Source organism: Camarhynchus parvulus, chromosome 2, assembly GCF_901933205.1.
Source record: "Camarhynchus parvulus chromosome 2, STF_HiC, whole genome shotgun sequence".
In the NCBI taxonomy this organism is placed as follows: domain Eukaryota; kingdom Metazoa; phylum Chordata; class Aves; order Passeriformes; family Thraupidae; genus Camarhynchus; species Camarhynchus parvulus.
The window spans coordinates 149,740,374-149,746,700 of NC_044572.1; the positions used below are offsets into that span (position 1 = coordinate 149,740,374).

The following is a 6,327-nucleotide window of genomic DNA, read 5'->3' on the forward strand; positions in this document are numbered from 1 at the left end:
TCCTGTTTAGGGCCATGGATTGTTACCACTGAACCTCCTTAAAATATCACAGAACTGGTGAGGGTTGGAAGAAACCTTAAAGATCCAGTTCCAGCCCCCCAGCATCTGTTGTATAAAGGGTGAAATTTATTTTGCATGGCTTTCTCTTTTTCAGATATATTTTGTGAGCCACTCCTGCTCACTTTAGAAGATCTGTTGCTTACCTCAATTTCCCTTTCTCTTGGAATGAAATCTCTCTTTTCAATTGAAACTGAATTTCCTCAGCCCTGTTTCTGGACCCTGCAAAGTCCTGCTGTTCCCCTGTTTCCACCTTCAAAGGAAAGAGATGACCTTGCTCAGATCCTCTCCAGGGAGTTGCACTGAGCTTCGGAGGAGGGGAAAATCTCATCCCTGCAGCAGCCATCAGCTCATGCATATGCCACTGTCAATTCATCTAAAGTCTGTTGGACAAATTCCAGCACTCTGCAGGGAAAGAAAAAAAAATAAAACAAAGAGAAAGAAATAAAAAGGAGCTGGCAGAGATAATGGGATATGCCAGAAATTATTGTATCTCTTTTTTAATTCTGATTCTTGAGGTTTTTTGGGGTTTTTACCTCCTTCATTGAGCTGGTGTTTGGTATTTGCATTGGTTAGGCCCCCCCCCCATGCTAATTATTAACCTCTTAACTAATTGTTAACTTTGCTGTAAGTGAGGATAGAGAGAAAACTGAGCCTTTTCATGGAATTATTAAATTTGGAGAAGACCTCTGAGATCACCGAGGCCCATCACTAACCCAGCACTGTGCTCACCACCACACCATATCCCTGAGCCACATCCACACACCTTGGAACACTTCCGGGGACTGGTGACTCCAGCATTTCCCTGGACAGCCCATTCCCATCCTTGACCACCCTTTCACCGAAGAAATTTGTCCTAATATCCCATCTGAACCATTCCTGGTGCAATTTTAGGCCATTTCTTCTTCTCCTACCTCTTTTTTACTTGGGAGAAGAGACCGACCTCTACCTGGCTGCACTCTCCTGTCAGTTCCAGATTTCAGGCTGTTCTTTGCTTCCCAGAGGAAAATCCTGGATGCCCAAGGAAATGCTCCACACACTAAAAGGACAAACTCGATGGAAAACAATTTCCCAGGAATTTTAGGATGCAGGGGAGCAGATTCTATGGGTCAGGATGGCCGAGCGGTCTAAGGCGCTGCGTTCAGGTCGCAGTCTCCTCTGGAGGCGTGGGTTCGAATCCCACTCCTGACAACTCCTTTGCTGGCCAGAGCCATCCCACGGGGGATTCTGCTGCATCTCTGTGCAAGAGACATTCCTGGAAATCTCCCTGGTTTTGTCCCAGGGATTAACACCCACTATTGGTTGCTCATGTTGTTCATGTTCAGAAAGAGTGCCCCTCCCACTAATCAACATCTGGTGTAGGAGGGGTTTTATTTTTCCATAGGATCCACCTGGCTCAGGTGGAATTTTGGCTTTTCTGGTGTTTTACAGGCTCTGAGAATGCTGGTGACAAGTGGGTCTCACTTGTTTCAGGGGGGAGAAGAATTCTAGGCCATGAGTTTTGCAGCTGATTGAGGGCTTTAAACGGGATTTGAAGGGGCAGGGGATAAAGCCAGGCTTTATGGGGCACCATGCCAGTGTTGGGATTGAAATCTATCTGCCTGAGGCATGGAAGGCTCTACAGAGGGACCTGGACAGGCTGGATCAATGGGCTAAGTTCAAAAAATGAATAAATGTGGCAGGTTGTGCATGATTCAGTGGCCATGGTGGCATTCGGTCAAAGACTGGATGTGATGATCTTGGAGGTCTTTGCCAAATCTATCAATTCTGTGGTTCTTAAACTCAGCAATCCTCTTTAAACCTAAACAAGACAACAAGGGGGAAAAAAAAATAAAAAGCAGCAGCTGCAGCAGTTAAACCCAGAACAATCTTTTTACTGCACCATTTTTTCCCTAATGCATGTGAGGCTTCATAACATTTATGCTGCAAATTCCTTGAGATGATGTCTTTTACTGAGTGTTTTATCCAGCCCTGCAGTGTTTGAGTACTGCTGGTAGTAGAAATATCCTCATCTGTCAGAGCAGGAACTCTCAGCAATAACTGCTCCACTCCCCTTTCACAAGAATTTTTTTGGTCACAGCTTACCTCCATTGCAATCAAATCCCAGACTCTGGATTTCTTTCATCATTCATTTTCAAAACCAGTAGCAAATCCTTGAGATCCTCGTGTGCCCCCCAGGCAGACAAGGGAGTCTAGCAAACAAAGATGTATAAAAAGAGCAGGAAAACTGGTTTGTCTTGAAAGGCAAAGAAATTGGACCAAATGAATCATCCCATCTTCACTTTCTTAATAAGAGCAACGCAGCAGCACTTTCTGCAGTCTCAGGTGTGCACCTTCCTTTAAATATCATTGCCAAAGGACCTTTTCTGCTATGGAGAAGGGGAAAAAAAGGTGCAGAGCTGATGTCAGGGCAGTGATGAATTTCAAGTTTTAAGTTAAAAGAATAAACTCTTCCTTTGAGACAGACATTGTGGAAGGAAAGGCTTGGCTGCTGCAAGAGCCCAAGTCCAACTGAGAACATAAAAGCTTAGGTTTTAGTCATGGTCAGAGTTGGCAACTTCACCACTGCCCTGGGCAGCCTGTTTTAATGTTTGACGGCTCCTCCAGTGAATATTTTTTCCTGATATCCCCTGGTGCAACTTGAGGCCGACTCCCTTTGTCCTGTCATTAATTGTGTGGGAGAAAGACCCCAAGCCTTGTCTCTAATTAGAATATCCGAGTGCAACAGTTTTCTCAAAATCAGATGTTCTGGTGCAATGAGCAATGAGATGCATCCCCCAAAACTGCTGCTGAACAGAGAGGATTGAGTGTTTTGGGATCAGCTGACTCCCACTGTGGAGTGGTGCTGGTTCAGCACATCAAAATATCAAGTAAGTGTTGGCAAACTGCTGAGGATGGTGGAGAACAACTCTGAGTATTTCAGAAGTCAGGAGGGAGATGAGATTAAAAGGAAACAATGTGTGCAATTTGTCCAACACCTGACTAAGGGGAGCAGAACTGTCCACAGGCATTTGCAGAATGTAAAACCAACAAAGTATGAGAAAGGTTGGGTTAGAAAAGAACAAATAATGTTATTAGGAGCAGTGGGAAATGAAAGAAAATACAGCCTGAACTGCTTGGAATTTAATGCATTCTTTTGTAGACATTCCTGTTATGTAACATTTGTGTTAAAAACTTAATCTTTCTAAAAATGTCAGGGGTTTTACAGAATAAATGATAATTCATCATCTTTTGTTGTTATTGTTGTTTGTAAATAGAAACAACCAAAAAAAAATTCTAGCTTTCAGTGGTGGACTTGAAAGGAACACCATCTGTAGACTAATTTTTAATAAACAGGATTATATAATAAGAGACATTTGGTTGGAATTTACTCTGATTCCTGGGTTCTTGGAAAGGCAGGAAGACACAAAATCTCCTCTGGACACACCAAGTCCAATTTAGAGTCACCTCAGAAACAGGGCCATGTAGGAGAAACACTGGAATTTGATGTTAGAGATGAAAATTGGTTGAATTCTCCAGGAAAACTTCCCCTGTAGGAGAAAGACCTGTCCCCAGAAATTTCTCCAGTGCCTTCCAGACTTCATATATATTCATATATACATGTGTGTGTGTATGGTCATATACACAGATGCACATATTTATATATATACACATAAATATGTATTCATACATATATATAGGGAACCAGTGCTTTTCACTTGGAATTTTATAGGAAATTAACATTTCACTCCCCAAATCTGGCTTGCAGAAGCCGGATGGTAGGAGAGATATTTATTTTCTGATCCCATGAGGTGTAAGATCCTCCCCACAAAATGATGCAACCCAGAAGGAACTCTGAAGGTCTTGAGGAAAATTAGCTGCATAAATAGGCAGGTGGGTGGATAAACAGAGAGACAGGAACATGGAATTTGCTTGTTCCAACAACTTTTAAGTGAACACCAACTTGGAAAAAGTTGCTCCTTCTCTGATGAGCTTTAACGTTCAAATTCACAGGAATTTTGTGGTTTTCCTGAAGTCAGAATAATCTCAGCAGCTCATACTTGCAGCATGGCCAGCACTTTGATTGGCATCCAAATATTCTGGAGCAGGGATCTGCTCTTGGCCAGGGGACTTCAGGACAGGCTGGTGACAAGTGAAGTTCAGTTAATGGCCTGGTTTTCTCCTTTAAAATGACCCAGCAGAATGTGGCAAAAACGTGTTCAGCTTTAAAACATTGGGCATTGTGTTACTACTGGAGAATGTCTTCAGAATACTTTAGAATGTCATTCTAATATTTCAGAATGTCTTTCCCAAGGTGAATATCCTGAGCTGGGAGGGATCCACAAGGATCACTGAGTCCAACTTCTGGTCCTGGGCATCCCAACAATCCCACCCATGCCTGAGAACCTTCTCCAAACACTTCTTGAGCAGCCTTGGGGCTGTGACAATTCCCTGGGGAGCTGTTCCAGTGTCCAACCAGCTCTGAGTGAAAAACTCCTAATTTCAAACCTAAACCTCCTCTGGCACAACTTCAGAGCATTCCTTTGGGTCCTAATATTGGAAATGATACCCAGTTCAAAATTTTTTATAAAACTTTAGTCAGGGATTTTTGTTCACCTTTGTCATGCGGGAAGGGAACTGAAGTTTCTTTGCAAAAGATTGTTTTACCAGGCGAGGTCTGAACATCTCAGCAGATTGGGAGTAGCTCAGAAAATACACAAAAGATAAAGACCATTAATGACCATTAACCACAACCATCACCTCCGGCATGGTCTGAAACACCTGGTCTGGGAAAAGAGCAATAAAAGAAAGGAGAATGAGAACCTAATTAATATCAGAGGCTAAGAAATCCATATCCAACAGGAACCCAAATACTTTATAAGAACTGCACCACCTGGGAACAACGAACATCCAACCAATTAATTTCTATGGGTTTTGACTGTACAAAATATATCATAATAAGATATATAAAACAAATTAATAAAATTAATAATATAATAATATATCAAATATATTAAAAATCTGGTAAAATTCATGTGTGATGGAATGGTTTTCTCTGCACAGCCCAGGTAATATGTAGATGAAGTAATTTCTGCTGGAATCCTATCCTGTGATCTAACGCAATCTCATAGCACATCCAGAAGTGATCATCCTTTTTCCTTGGAAAATGCCTGTTTTCCAAATGGACTGCAATAGTTCCAATAGTTTGAGCAGGAAGGATTTGGGGAGAGGAAGGAAGACACCCCAAATTTCAGGTGTTTGCAGTGAACCAATTGTCCAGGCAATTACAGGGAGTTCCCAAGGGCTGTTCCTGCCTCGGGGCCTTATGGGAGGCTCTGTGGTGGTATCCAGACAAATCACCTCCCACACACCCTGACTAATTACTGTTCTTTGCCCAATTAGCACTTACCAATCCTCCAAGCGAAAGCAAAACATCTGCACCCACTGAAAGGAAGGCTCTGAGCTGAATCCAGAATGTATCTCCTCTTTCCAGCAGGAAATCTGTGCTGGTTGGGGCTGTTCTTCCCTGCTTGAGCACGAAATCAAACCAGAGCTGATAATAAACACACCAAAATTGTGTTTCAGCTCCTGCAGCACCCTGAAACACAGGGAGGAGCTGACACAGGAAAGTCAAAGGGGTTCCAGTCCCAGGGTTTATTCTATGCCTTTCTTAATTGCTTGTAATCTACATGGGAAAAGCAATAATTTCTCTTTTCTTTCTCAGTTGCACTCCAGTATTAAGAATCTGACTGCATTTTCCCCCTTTCAATCATCAAGCCAAACCATTATTTTGACAGGGCTTTTTTCAGTCTGAGTTTGCTATTACTGCATAGTGGATGGTTTATATTGCTAATTAGCATCTATTAAGGCTGTTATCCCATTCAAGCCTTGATGAATGGAGATGGAAAGGAATAAAGCATCAGAATAAATCAGAGCAGGAGAAACTGAGTTCTCCTGTGGGAAATCTCTCCAAGCTGAAAGTGTCTGGATGTGTGCAGTGGAATTTTATATATGTACCTTGTATCATTGATGTTATTATGGCTTTCAAACCTGTTATCCATGGTCTGGATACTTTAAAACAGAAGAGTTGGCATCCTGGGTGTTCTGAGAACAGCTTGCTGTCTCCAGGATCCAATGAGAAACTGGAGATAACCAGGAGAAATATAAGAACTGGGGGAAGGGGGGGAATATGAGCAACATAAAATCAGCATTCAAAAATCTTCAATTCAGTGTTTTCCCAAACTTGAGGTGTTAATGGTCCTTGATAAAAGTTATACTGGGCAATGATAT

The 6,327-nt window shown here is 42.2% G+C and overlaps 1 non-coding gene across 1 annotated transcript; it reads left to right on the top strand.

Moving 5' to 3' along the window:
- Window positions 1-1,165: 1,165 nt before the first annotated feature.
- TRNAL-CAG lies at window positions 1,166-1,248 on the top strand. Its single transcript has one exon. It is a non-coding gene; the product is annotated as a tRNA-Leu (tRNA).
- The last annotated feature ends 5,079 nt before the right edge of the window (window positions 1,249-6,327 follow it).